Consider the following 13,823-nt stretch of genomic DNA (forward strand, 5'->3'; position numbering starts at 1 on the left):
ACAATTCTAGAGTAATCAACAATTCATCACAATTCCAGAACAAAGCAAACTTCAGTACAATGCCAGCATTATCAACAATTCATTGCAATTCTAGAGTAATCAACAATTCATCACAATTCCTGAATAACGCACAATTTAACACATTCATATAATATTCCACAATTGATCATCATCCCAGAATCATCAACAATTCATCACAATTCCAGAATAATCCACAATTCATTGCAATACTGCAGCAATCCAAAGTTCATCAACATCCCAAAATCATCAGCAATTCTTTACAATCCCAGAACACTGAATGAAGATGAATTAATAAAACCAGGAGTCTTACTTTTCGTAGTCCTGTTTGCAGTACAGCTGCCGGTCCCGGCAGTAGCAGGTACCAGAGAGTGGCTGCTGACAAGATGTACATTTTAAACATGCTTCATGCCAGGATCGCTCATTGACCCGTAGGAGATAGCGGTCAGTGATGGGAACTTTGCAGCCCGCACACATCTGGTCTGGTTCCTGCTCTGAGCCTAGACAACAACATTCCGTAATGAGTTCATAAAATAGTTTCCTTTATCGTCATGCAGATCAGCCCCTGCCCTCATCCACCAGCCCTTCCGTCACTGGTGCACCATAGCTGCAGTGCGTGCGGTCTAGAGGATTGCCACACTCATCAAATCTTTAACAGCACCTCCCACACCTGCAACCTCCATCACCTGGAAGGACAACAGTAGCTGGTGTGTGGGAGCAACCCCATGTCTCACGCACCCATGCACTTGGACTATGCCCAGATCTAACGTCCAGGTCCAAGTATCTCATGCCTGACGTATTGATCCTGTGACCAATGGGCACAAAGGTGGACACTCGAAAGTCATTTATCGGGAGAAAATAACAGGCTTATGAGGAACAAATACTCACCGGGATCGAGTGTTTGTTGTTTCAGACACGTGGGAGTCTCTTCTGTTTTCATGTTTCCTGGCACATTCAGTGATACAAACCTGTCAAGTTAATAGATAAATCTCACATCAGTTGTAAACAGAACAGGTCCAGTATATTCAACCAACTTTGGGCTTATGGCAGACGGCTGTACATCTCGAACTATGATTAAAGAAGAAGCAATGTTGTTTGAAACCGGAATCTGTTGGGCTCACTGAGGGGCAAGCTGTTTGTCCATCAGGTGGAATTCTCTATCACAGAGGCTGTGGAGGGCCAAGTCACTGAATATATTTAAGAAGGAAATAGATAGATTTTTAGACACAGGTGCCAGGCAATGACCATCTCCAACAAGAGAGAATCCAACCATCACCCCTCGACATTCAATGGCACAACCATCACTGAATCCCCCATTATCAACATCCTTGACCAGAAACTGAACTGGACCAGCCATATAAACACTGTGGCTACAAGAGCAGGTCAGAGGCTCCTGCGCCAAGTAATTCACCTCCTGACTCCCCAAAACTGCCCACCATCTACAAGGCACAAGTCAGGAGTGTGATGGAATACTCTCCACTGTCCTGGATGAGTGCAGCTCCCACAGCACTAAAGAAGCTTGACATCATCCAGGGCAAAGCAGCCCGTTTGATTGGTACCACATCCACAAACATTCGCTCCATTCCCTCCACCACTGACACACAGTAGCAGCAGTGTGTGTACTATCTACAAAATGCACTGTAGGAACTCAACAAGTCTCCTTAGACAGCACCTTCCAAACCCACAACTACTACCACCTAGAAGGACAAGGGCAGCAACACATGGGAGCATCACCACCTGGAAGTTCCCCTCCTTGCCACACACATCATCCTGACTTGGAAATATATCTCCATTCCTTCACCGCCTCTGGGTCAAAATCATGGAACTCTCTCCCTCCCAGTACTCTAGGTATACCAACACCACATGGACTGCAGCAGTTCAAGAAGGTAGCTCACCCACCACCTTCTCAAGGGCAATTAGGGTTGGGAAATTGATGCTGGCCTAGACAGCAATGCCCACATCCTGTGAAGGAATTTAAAAAAAGGGTGGGTGTAGAACAGCAGGGGTGTTCTCCCCAAGGTCCTGGCCAATATTTATCCCTCAACCAGGATCTCTAAAACAGATTATCTGACCATGCATCACTTGGCTGGTTGTGGAAGCTTGCTGTGTGCAATTGGCTGCCACATTCCCCACATTACAGCATTTTAAAAGTACTTTATGGGTTGTAAAGCACTTTGTTCTATCCTGAGGTTGTGAAAGGCACTATATAATTGCAAGTTTTGCTTTTTAAAGTATGAATTGGAATTCATATAAAATCCAAATAAAAGGTGTGGCTATGGGTACCCGCATGGGCCCCAGCTATGCCTGTCTCTTTATGAGGTATGTGGAACATTCCTTGTTCCAGTCCTACTCCGGCCCCCTCCCACAACTCTTTCTCCAGTACATCGATGATTACTTCGGTGCTGCTTCATGCTCTCGTCGGGACCTGGAAAAATTTATTAATTTTGCTTCCAATCTCCACCCCTCCATCATTTTCACGTGGTCCATCTCTGACACTTCCCTTCCCTTCCTTGACCTCTCTGTCTCAATTTCTGGTGATAGACTGTCCACCAATATCCATTACATGCCTACCAACTCCCACAGCTACCTCGACTACAGCTCCTCACACCCCACTTCCTGTAAGGACTCCATCCCATTCTCTCAGTTCCTTTGCCTCCGTCGCATCTGTTCCGATGATGCTACCTTCAAAAACAGTTCCTCTGACATGTCCTCCTTCTTCCTTAACCGAGGTTTTCCACCCACGGTAGTTGACAGGGCCCTCAACCGTGTCCGGCCCATCTCCCACGCATCCGCCCTCTAGCCTTCTCCTCCCTCCCAGAAACATGATAGGGTCCCCCTTGTCCTCACTTATCACCCCACCAGCCTTCGCATTCAAAGGATCATCCTCTGCCATTTCCGCCAACTCCAGCATGATGCCACCACCAAACACATCTTTCCTTCATGCCCCCTGTCGGCATTCCGTGGGGATCATTCCCTCCAGGACACCCTGGTCCACTCCTCCACCACCCCCTACTCCTCAACCCCCACCTATGGCACCTCCCCATGCAACCGCAAAAGATGCAACACCTGCCCCTTCACTTCCTCTCTCCTCACCGTCCAAGGGCCCAAACACTCCTTTCAAGTGAAGCAGCATTTCGCTTGCATTTCCCCCAACTTAGTCTACTGTATACGTTGCTCCCAATGTGGTCTCCTCTACATTGGAGAGACCAAACGTAAACTGGACGCCAGCTTTGCAGAACACCTTTGGTCTGTCCGCAAGAAAGACCCAAACCTCCCTGTTGCTTACCACTTCAACACTCCACCCTGCTCTCTTGCCCACATGTCTGTCCTTGGCTTGCTGCATTGTTCCAGTGAAGCCCAACACAAACTGGGGGAACAGCACCTCATCTTCCGACTAGGCACTTTACAGCCTTCCGGACTGAATATTGAGTTCAACAACTTTAGGTCATGAGCTCCCTCCTCCATCCCCACCCCCTTTCCGTTTCTCCCCCCTTCCTTTTGTTTTTTCCAATAATTTATATAGATTTTTCTTTTCCCACCTATTTCCATTATTTTTAAATCTATACCTTTTATGCCCTGTTAGTCTTTCCACCCCACCCTCACTAGAGCTGTACCTTGGTGTCCTGTCATCCATTCTTAATTAGTACATTTGTTTAGATAATATCACCACCTTCAACACCTCTTTGTTCTTTTGTCTGTGACATCTTTTGATGATCTGCTCCTATCACTGCTTGCTTGTCCCTACAACCACACCCTCATCCAGCATTTATTGCCCATCCCTAGTTGCCCTTGAGAAGGTGGTGGTGAGCTGCCTTCTTGAACCGCTGCAGTCCATGTGGTGTAGGTACACCCACATTGCTGTTAGGGAGGGAATTCCAGGATTTTGACCCAGCGACAGTGAAGGAACGGTGATATATTTCCAAGTCAGGATGGTGAGTGACTTGGAGGGGAACTTCCAGGTGGTGGTGTTCCCATCTATCTGCTACCCTTGACCTTCTAGATGGTAGAGGTTGTGGGTTTGGAAGTTGCTGTGTAAGGAGCCTTGGTGAGTTCCTGCAGTGCATCTTGTAGATGGTACACACTGCTACTACTGTGCGTCGGTGTTAGAGGGAGTGAATGTTTGTGGATGTGGTGCCAATCAAATGGGCTGCTTTGTCCTGGACTGTGTCAAGCTTCTTGAGTGTTGTTGGAGCTGCCCTCATCCAGGCAAGCAGAGAGCATTCTATCACACTCCTGACTTGTGCCTTGCAGATGGTGGACAGGCTTTGGGGAGCCAGGAGGTGAGTTACTCACTGTGGAATTCCCAGCCTCTGACCTGCTCTTGTAGCCACGGTATTCATATGGCTGGTCCAGTTCAGTTTCTGGTCAATGGTAACCCCCAGGATGTTGATAGTGGGGGATTCAGCGATGGTAATTTTGATAGTGGGGGATTCAGCGATGGTAATGTTGATAGTGGGGGATTCAGCGATGGTAATGTTGATAGTGGGGGATTCAGTGATGGTAATGCCATTGAATGTCAAGGGGACGTTGAACAATGCCTTTGAACAATTTAACTCTTTAAAATGCTGCAAGGGAAACTCAGGCTCCCTGGGTTCCCTGTTTTCTTTTGCTTTTGTCTCACAATCAACAGTGCTTACAGGAACAGCAATGTAACCTGAATCAGGCACACATCTGTGGCTGTATTATGTCAATTAATGATAACCCATCGCACCTAAAATAAACAAGAATGCATAACATTTCAAAAATGGTTCACATCACCTGATCCTTATCTCATTCTGCCTATCTCTTTCTGTATATATCGGCCTCTGTCTCTCCTTTTCAGCCTTGCTTTCTCTCTCTCCTTCCCTGCTCTTCCCCTACTACCTAGAAAACATTCTCCCCATTTCCTCTTCCTGTTTCCTTAGACTCCTATTTTATTGTTTGTAATGAATTCATTTTTGACCATCCACCTTTTCAATAAAAATGGTTGTCAACATTGCTGCTCAGGATGCAGTATGGATTTAGGATAGAGAGTCGGACTGACCTGTGCTTGGATGTGAACCTAGCAATCTCACTATAATATGTGGAGGACAATTACACTGGGTCAGATGGTTGAGCACAATGCAGCATCAGAGATTAATATGGATGTGCTGTTATTAGATTAATTCTAGCCACAGGATTAAATATTTAACCAGTGCTCTTTGAATTCTGGGTTGTTAATGTCCATTCTGGTCAACAAGTGCCAGCATCAAACACTTCCTGGGGGAGGTACAGAACATGTAAGATAGACAGTAAAGCTCCCTCTAAAACTGCCCCAGCAAACACTGCCACAACAGAATGTACAGTAAAACATGGGTTTAAAGAGCTATCAACTCATTAAACAGACACTGTCCCTAGTCAACACTCTACAGATTATTAAAGAGACACTGTCCCCAACAAACACTCGATCAGATTATTAGAGAGAGACTGTCCCCATTACACTCTCTATAGATTGTGAAAGAAAGATTGACTCCAATGAACTCCCCACAGACTATTAACAAGAGACTGTCCCCAATAAACACCCCAGAGATTATTAAAGAGAGACTGTCCCCAATAAACACCCCAGAGATTATTAAAGAGAGACTGTCCCCAATAAACACCTGCCATTATGCTATTAATGTATATAATGTTGGAATTTAATTTTTATTAAATAGAGGTTTAGTTTGTGGGTGTGCCTTAATTGGATTAAAGCCAATGAGTCTGGGTGCTTTGATGTATAACAAAAACAAACAGAGCTCTGAAGAAGAGTCATACGGACTTGAAACATTAACCCTGTCTTTCTCTTCACAGATGCTATCAGACCTGCTGAGTTTTTCCAGCATTTTTTGTTTTTATTTCAGAGTTCCAGGATCTGCAGTATTTTGCCTTTTGCTTTGATGTACACTAGTTTTGAGATGTAAGAGAGGTAAAGCGCATTTGCATTTTGTTGAATAGAACATTCAAGAAGGGGAGTGAAATCTGGCACCTAGCTAGCAAAGACCAAGCACTGTTTACATTACTAATAAAATTGGTACAATGAAAGGAGTTTTATTGTCAGAAGAGGTGGAGTTCAAAGGGGCTGGTGACACAATGAGAATTTACATTCAATGAGATGTGCTGGGTATAACCAATAGCAGTTTTCTGTGTGCAGAGCAGAGGCAATGTAAGATCAAAGCTGTAAGCCTGCAACAGTCTGCACAGGAATCAAAGTGAAAGGAACCTCATTTTGAATTTGTACGGTGAAAATGCTTTGCCTGGTGTCTGCTTAAAGTCTATGGGTTGTTGTTGCCTTAATGGAGATTAGTTTGGGAATTTATTAAAAGTTATGATAGTAGAAAGTTGAAGCCATGTGTATATATTTAAATTAACTTGTCTAAATTAATAAATCTCTCGTGTAGTTTGATATAAAACCGTTCAAGTACTAGTGGTCTGATTCCTGAATTTAGAGATGCACCTCAAATATACCATTTAAATTATAGGTTATGACAGTTGTTTAAAGTTTCCCTCTGGGGTTTCAAATAACTCAGCCTTTACCAACTGCTGTGTAATAACACACCCCACAGATTATTAAAGAGAGACTGTCCCCAATAAACACCCTAGAGATTATGAAAGAGACTGTCCCCAATAAACACCCCAGATTATTAAAGAGCCTGCCCTGAATAAACTTTCTACAGATTATTAAAAAGGGACTGCCCCCAATATACACTGCACAGATTATTAAAAGAGACTGTCCTGAATAAACAGTCCTGAGATTATTAAAGAGACACAGTCCCCAGTAAACTATTGATCAGATTATCAAAGAGTGACTGACTACAATTAAAAGCCCACAGATTAGTAAGGAGCTGCTGTCCCCAATAAACACTACACAATTCTTTTTAAGAAAGATTGTGAAAGAGAGACTGTCCCAAATATACTTTTCACAGGATATTAAAGAGAGATTGTCCCCAGTAAACACTCCATGGATTAAAGAGACTGTCCCCAAAAACTCTCCACAGTTTATTAAATACAGACTGTCCCCAATAAACACTCCACAGATTATTACACATACGGTTGCCAATAAACACTCCACAGATTAATAAAAAGACTGTCCCCAATACCCTCTCGATCAGATTATTTAAGAGTGAAGGTATCAAATTAACCCTCCACCTATTATTAAGACCGACTATCCCTGAAAAACTCTCCACGGAGTAATAAAGATAAACTGTATCCAATAAACAGATTATTATAAGAGATACTGTCCCCAATAAACTCTTGATCAGATTATTAAAGAGAGTCTGACCCCAATAGCAGTCCACTAATTAGTAAACAGGGACTGTCCCCAATAAATTGTTCGCAGTTTATTAAAATGGACTGTCCGCAATAAACAATACACAGAATATTAAGAGAGACTGTTCCTGAAAAGCTCTCCAGAGTAGTAAAGATAGACTGTATCCAATAAACTCCCGTTCAGACTATTGAAGAGGGACTGTCCCCAATAAACACACAGATTATTAAAGAGGGACTGTCCCCAGTAAACACTGCACAGATTACAAAACAGAGACTGCCCCCAATAAACACTGGACAGGTTATTAAACAGAGACTGTCCCGAACAAACTGTTCACAGGTTATTAAATAGGTACTGTCCCCAATAAACAATACACAGATTATTAAAGATATATTGTCCCCAATAACCTTGAGCAGATTGTGAAAGACAGCCTGTCCTGAATATACTCTTCACAGATTATTAAAGCGAGACTGTCCCTAATAAACACTCCCCAGATTACTGAAGAGAGAGACTGTCCCCAATAAACCCTCCACATATTAATAAAAAGAGACTGTCTCCAGTAAAACACTCCACAGATTAATAAGAGACTGTCCCCAATACCCTCTCGATCAGATTATTAAAGAGTGAAGGTATCAAATTAATCCTCCACCTATTATTAAGACTGACCATCCCTGAAAAACTCTCCACAATGTAATAAAGATAAACTGTATCCAATAAACAGATTATTAAAGAGATATTGTCCCCAATAAACTCTTGATCAGATTATTAAAGAGAGTCTGACCCCAATAGCAGTCCACTAATTAGTAAACAGGGACTGTCCCCAATAAATTGTTCACAGATTATTAAAATGGACTGTCCGCAATAAACAATACACAGAATATTAAGAGAGACTGTTCCTGAAAAGCTCTCCAGAGTAGTAAAGATAGACTGTATCCAATAAACTCCCAATCAGACTATTGAAGAGAGATTGTCCCCAATAAACACACAGATTATTAAAGAGGGACTGTCCCCAGTAAACACTGCACAGTTTACAAAACAGAGATTGCCCCCAATAAACACTGGACAGGTTATTAAACAGAGACTGTCCCGAACAAACTATTCACAGGTTATTAAATAGGTACTGTCCCCAATAAACAATATACAGATTATTAAAGCCATATTGTCCCCAATAACCTCGAGCAGATTGTGAAAGACAGACTGTCCCGAATATACTCTTTACAGATTATTAAAGAGAGAGACTGTCCCCAATAAACATTCCACAGATTATTAAAGATAGGCTATCCCCAATAAACATTTCACAGATTATTAAAGAGAGACTGTCCTCAATAAACTCTGCACAGATTATTAGAGATTGTCCCCAGTAAACACTCAATAGATCAATAAAGACTGTCTCCAGTAAACTCTCCACAGATTATTAAAGAGAGACTATCCCTGATTAACTCTCACTCAGACTGTTAAAGAGACACTGTTTCCAATGAACACTTGATCAGTTTATTAAAGACACACAGTCCCCAATAAATCTATCGATTATTGAAGAGAATCTGTCCGCTATAATCTCTACAGATATTTAAAAAGGAGAATTAATTATAACAAACTCTATTGGATTCTTGAACAGATTAGTTAATTTTTTGAGAAGTTTACATATCTTACCTTAAAATATATTTCAATATTCAAATATTGATAAATGCAATGTGGAATTCAGGAGAAATACCTTCACATTCAGAGCACTGAAAATGAGGAGCTTGCTACCACAATCTGTTGAGGCGACTGACAGAGATGCATTTGGAGTGTATGTTAATAAACTTGAGGGGAGACAGGGATGGATGGGAATGCTGATAGGATGAGATAAGGATGGACTGGAACATGAACACCACCAGATACCAGTATGAATGTCCTGTTTCTGAGCTGTAATTCTGCATATTATGCTAAGAATTTGATACAATGAAGATTCACAAAACTAGAGAATATTGTGAATAATATTCCCAACAGTATAGCTGCCATATACTGAAAACGTTACAGATACTGAGAATATGTATACTGAGATTATAACTGATATACATAGATTAATATACTACTGATGGTTTGTCTCCTGAAAATATATATAGAGATTATATATGTAGAATATTATTATACATTTACAATATGTAATTATAATAAGATATGTACATTGAGGTTAATATATGTGCTGAGAATATTTATTTCATGGAGTGTATGTGCGCTGGGAATTATATAATAATAATTAATTAATATATAGCATTTGTGGGATTTACTGAAGAATCTCCCAGGTTAACTAAATGAGTATTGTGTTCAAATACTAGGCAGCACCAGTTGCAATCCAATGCAATTCTCACTATGTATAAATATTTATTACACATAATTTACTGTTAAAATTAATATTGATAATCTCAAAATAATGTTTCATTCCGAACTGTCATAATTTCAACCAAGGGGGTTTAAATACTGAGGTATCAGACAGGGGCAAGGCTCCGGTAATCACACCCTTCTGTAACACGAACTTTTAAACTTGTTCCCGGTGCTTTTCCGAGTTGGTCAGTTCTGCTCCAACCTGGTTCTCAGGAGCGACTTCGGGGCCGGTGGTTATCTAGGACGACCCCATACTCCCCGGCTGAACTATGGGGCAGGCTGACAGGGGGATGTCTGGCAAGGGAAGGGAAGGAGGTTGTGGAATCCCCTCCACACAAAAGCCTGGCAAAAACAAAACTGTACACGAAAGCCCGAGGTTAGGTTGTTTAATAAGTAACTGAAGGAAAGGTCGGACTCAGTCGCTTCTGGGCATCTGTTTTCACTGCCCAGTTTACCAACCCATTCAGATAAACTGGGAGGTGCTCGGGTAAAAAGCCCACGAATTAACGAAGGGGCTAATTGAGTCGAAACAAATCTCTTTCTGACCTCACCTCATCTGTTCACAGATTTAACACATCGTGCAGGTTTAAGTTAAATTATTGCGCATTTTAAACGATACCGGGATTATTCCAATATTGGCCCCCTCCTTTCTCCTGCATTCCCATTTCAGGGTGGGGAATTTCAAACTCATTTTTCGCCGTCTATGTGAATCTCTCGTGGGTTAATTTGTATTAAACTGGCAATTTCAATCTGAACTCGCTCCGGGGTTTCTATTTGTTGTCGGCGAGTCTCCCAGATTTTTTTTTAGTGGTGAGGTTTTTTTTGTTTTGTGTTGTGACATCTGCTCCGTTACAGGGAATTGTTGGGGTCAGGAGGCAGCGGTCTGACCAGGAGTACCGAGGGAGAGGGGGAGGGAGGGAGGGAGCGAGGGAGGTGGACTGTTCAGCCGCCCTGGGGAGCGGCTCAACCGGACAAGGGGAGAGACGGGGACCGTCCCAAGGAAGCGGTGGAGAGGGAGACTGAAAACGGAATTAAACTGGGACAGTGGGAATAATGGAAGGAATTAGATGGAAAAACAAACAGGGGCATCATTGAAGAAATTTGAACAAAAATAAGACGCCGAAAATGGAAGGTCAAATATTTCCATCTTAATCTAATTTAATGCAATCTAAATAATTTAATCTATAAATATCTAACTAATCTCATAAATGTGTTGACTTAATCATCGAATTTTGATCTAATTGAAATGTTTATATGCAAATCTCTACAATTAACAAAGAAATATATTCAAATAATAATTATAAATGTATCTATTATGATCTGATCATAAGTGATCTCTGATTTAATAAATCTCTATAATTATCTCTATAATAAGCATCATTTATATAAATCTCAATTCTAATATTTTATAGTACATCCAGTTATATATTATGAATATTATATCCATAATGTTACATCTGATTTAACTTCCAAAGATAAAATTCTTACACCTATATAAGCGCTACACATTAGCTATTATATCTAAATATAATCCAATAATATTTAATATATCTGATAATATCTAATACTAATAAAATAATAAATATCTACATATCAACATGATACCTACATAATATCTAATACGTCTATAATAGCTACATAATCTAATATATCTAATTTCTATATTTATATAATATCGAACATATAATATCGCTATATTAATGTATTCAGTATAATATCAATATATTCAATGATATCTATATAAAGTACGTAATATAATATCAATATATTCAATAATATCTGTATATAATATGTAATACAATATCAATATCATATCTAATATAATTCTTATATTTCTGGATATAGAGCTCTGTGTAGTTTGAATCTCTGAATCTGTTTTGAAATGTATAATGTGTTAGAAATGCTGCACAGAGAGAAGGCGTGTGAAGGAATAATTAATATAGACCAGCTTTGTGGCGGCTGAACACAACTCAGTCCGTGCTATCAGGGGGGCAGACTGAACGGAGAGGGATCCCGTTCAAGCTTCTGGTGAGAGGGACTGTTTTATGAAGTTCAAACTCCACATCTTAACCCGGGCACGTGTCGGATTTTTTTTCTCTCTCTCAATGTTCTGAGGAGGGTTTGGACTAGACGGATAAAATTTCCGAAGCTGACATTATTCAGGGAGCTGGTTTCCTGGTGCTCTCTCTATCTATGGGTTCATAGTTGCAGAGTTTAAAACAAGAAATGATCAGAGAGAGAGAAAGAGAGGGGGTGTCTTAATAACCATGACCAGGGATAAATAAACTCACCCAGGACAGAAACTCACACGGACTGAAATCGACCAGCCCGTGAAATTGACAAATTCTCCAGCTCTCCGGTTAGTTTCTGCTGGGTTTATTTTATATATTTATATATATATATATATATGTTTTTTGGAGGATGGGGTCTGTAGTTTGTGTGCATTGATCCAAGTCTGGAACCCAATCGCTCACACGTTGTTAATCCCGCATTGGGGATCAGACTGGGATCTGAGCTGGGAAACCCCGGGATTCTGTTTTCTGTCCCGTTCCCAGATTTGGAAGGTTATCGAAAACGACACAAGGTTCGGCACTCGTCCACTTTTTATTTATTTTTTACCCCCCCCCCCCCTCTCTGTTTTTCATTGTCAAGTTAGATATGAATGAGTGGACAAGGAGGTGGCCTGGGGGGGTCCCTGTCCTTTTGTCCACCCCACCTGTTTCCATGTGCTGCTCCCTGGGCTTTGGGATCACCTGGATTCGGGTCTGTGTGTGTGTGTGTGTGTGTGATGTCCCAAACCGCAGCCACTGAACAATGCAGCCCCACCGTGAAGCAGGAGACCCACTCCCCTCAGATCCTCCACAGGAATTCCTCCCGGACACCTCAAACTCTCTCTCTCCCTCTCTCTATCAGCAGCAGCAGCAGCATCCTGGAGTACAATATTCCCCCCACCCCAATCTCCTCTCCACCACCTTCAACCACAGCTCACCCAGCCTCGAGGTAGCCCGTCCAGGCATAGTGGGGTCGCCTCAATGGCAAGGCTGCAGCTTACCTGGGTCTCAAGAGTTTGTCGTTGGCACCAAGTCTCAGTGCGCCCCAGAGTGTTCTCCAACTGCGGGCGAGGCTCCACAGTCAACCGACTCTTCGGAGTTTCCACCCCCCCCCCCCCCCAAAGGCTTTTCCAACGGGCGCGCTGCGGGTCACTCAACTTTATCCGGGAATCCTTCTTCCAGTCCCGACCATCCCACCCTGGGCTGCGGCTAGAACCAGCTTCTCACCTTCATCGTCCCAGCCACTCACCTCTGCCCGGTGGAAACAGCCCAGCACCGCCTGCTGCTCGCTGAGAATTCCTCACCAGTTCTGGTTGGGACCAGGGGATCACGAGGTACTATCTCCAGGCGTTGCCATGGCTCCACTCTCCCTGACAAATTACTTCCGCCCCCCCCCCCCCCCCCCCCGCCGGTTTGAGGCTTGGCTCAATGGGATTTGGACCCTCGTTGTCTGCAATCGGCGGGGCTTTGATTCCTGATGCACGCCTCTCTTTTGGAATCCCAGTTTTGTAGTTTGCACCTTTAGGCTTTGCAATCTTTGGGATTGGGATCTTTGGCTCTATGTCTGAATCTACAGGGTTGGGACCTGTAGGGTTTGAATCCTTGGGGATGGGATCGTTGGGGTGTAGATTCTTGGATTCTGAAACTTTGAGATTTGGATCATTGGGGTTTGGGTCTCTTAAGATTTGGATCTTTCAGATTTGGATTTCTCCTGGATCATTAGATTGGGGCCTTTGCTGTTTTCAATCTTTTCGACCTGAGGGCTTTGGATTTTGGGAATTACGATGGTTGTGGTTTGATCCACGGCTTTGGGATTTGGGATCTTTGGAATTTGCACCGTTGGGATTTGGTTCTACAGGGGTTGGATCTTTAGGATTTGCACGTATAGGTGTTTGGTCTTTGGTCTTTGAGTCGATAGGATTTTGACTTTAGAATGGGTTGGATCTCTGGGGCTTGGTTCATTTGGGATTTTGAACCTTTGGGAGTTTGGGATCTTTAGAACTTTGGATCTTTAGGATTTTTACCAATAGAGTTTGAAAGTTTGGGATTTAGGAACTTTTTGGGGACTATAGAACTTGGATCTTGGATTTGGAGTTTTAGGGTTTGGATATACAGGGTTTGGACCTTTG

General features: G+C 42.3%; 1 long non-coding RNA gene across 1 annotated transcript; it reads right to left on the reverse strand.

Annotated features, from left to right (window-relative positions):
- Positions 1-450: 450 nt before the first annotated feature.
- Positions 451-12,002, reverse strand: LOC121271213. The gene is made up of 3 exons (XR_005941692.1): positions 11,935-12,002; positions 907-986; positions 451-518 (listed from the first exon to the last, which is right to left on the reverse strand). It is a non-coding gene; the product is annotated as an uncharacterized LOC121271213 (long non-coding RNA).
- Positions 12,003-13,823: the final 1,821 nt, after the last annotated feature.

This window comes from Carcharodon carcharias, chromosome 30 (genome assembly GCF_017639515.1).
Source record: "Carcharodon carcharias isolate sCarCar2 chromosome 30, sCarCar2.pri, whole genome shotgun sequence".
Lineage (NCBI taxonomy): Eukaryota > Metazoa > Chordata > Chondrichthyes > Lamniformes > Lamnidae > Carcharodon > Carcharodon carcharias.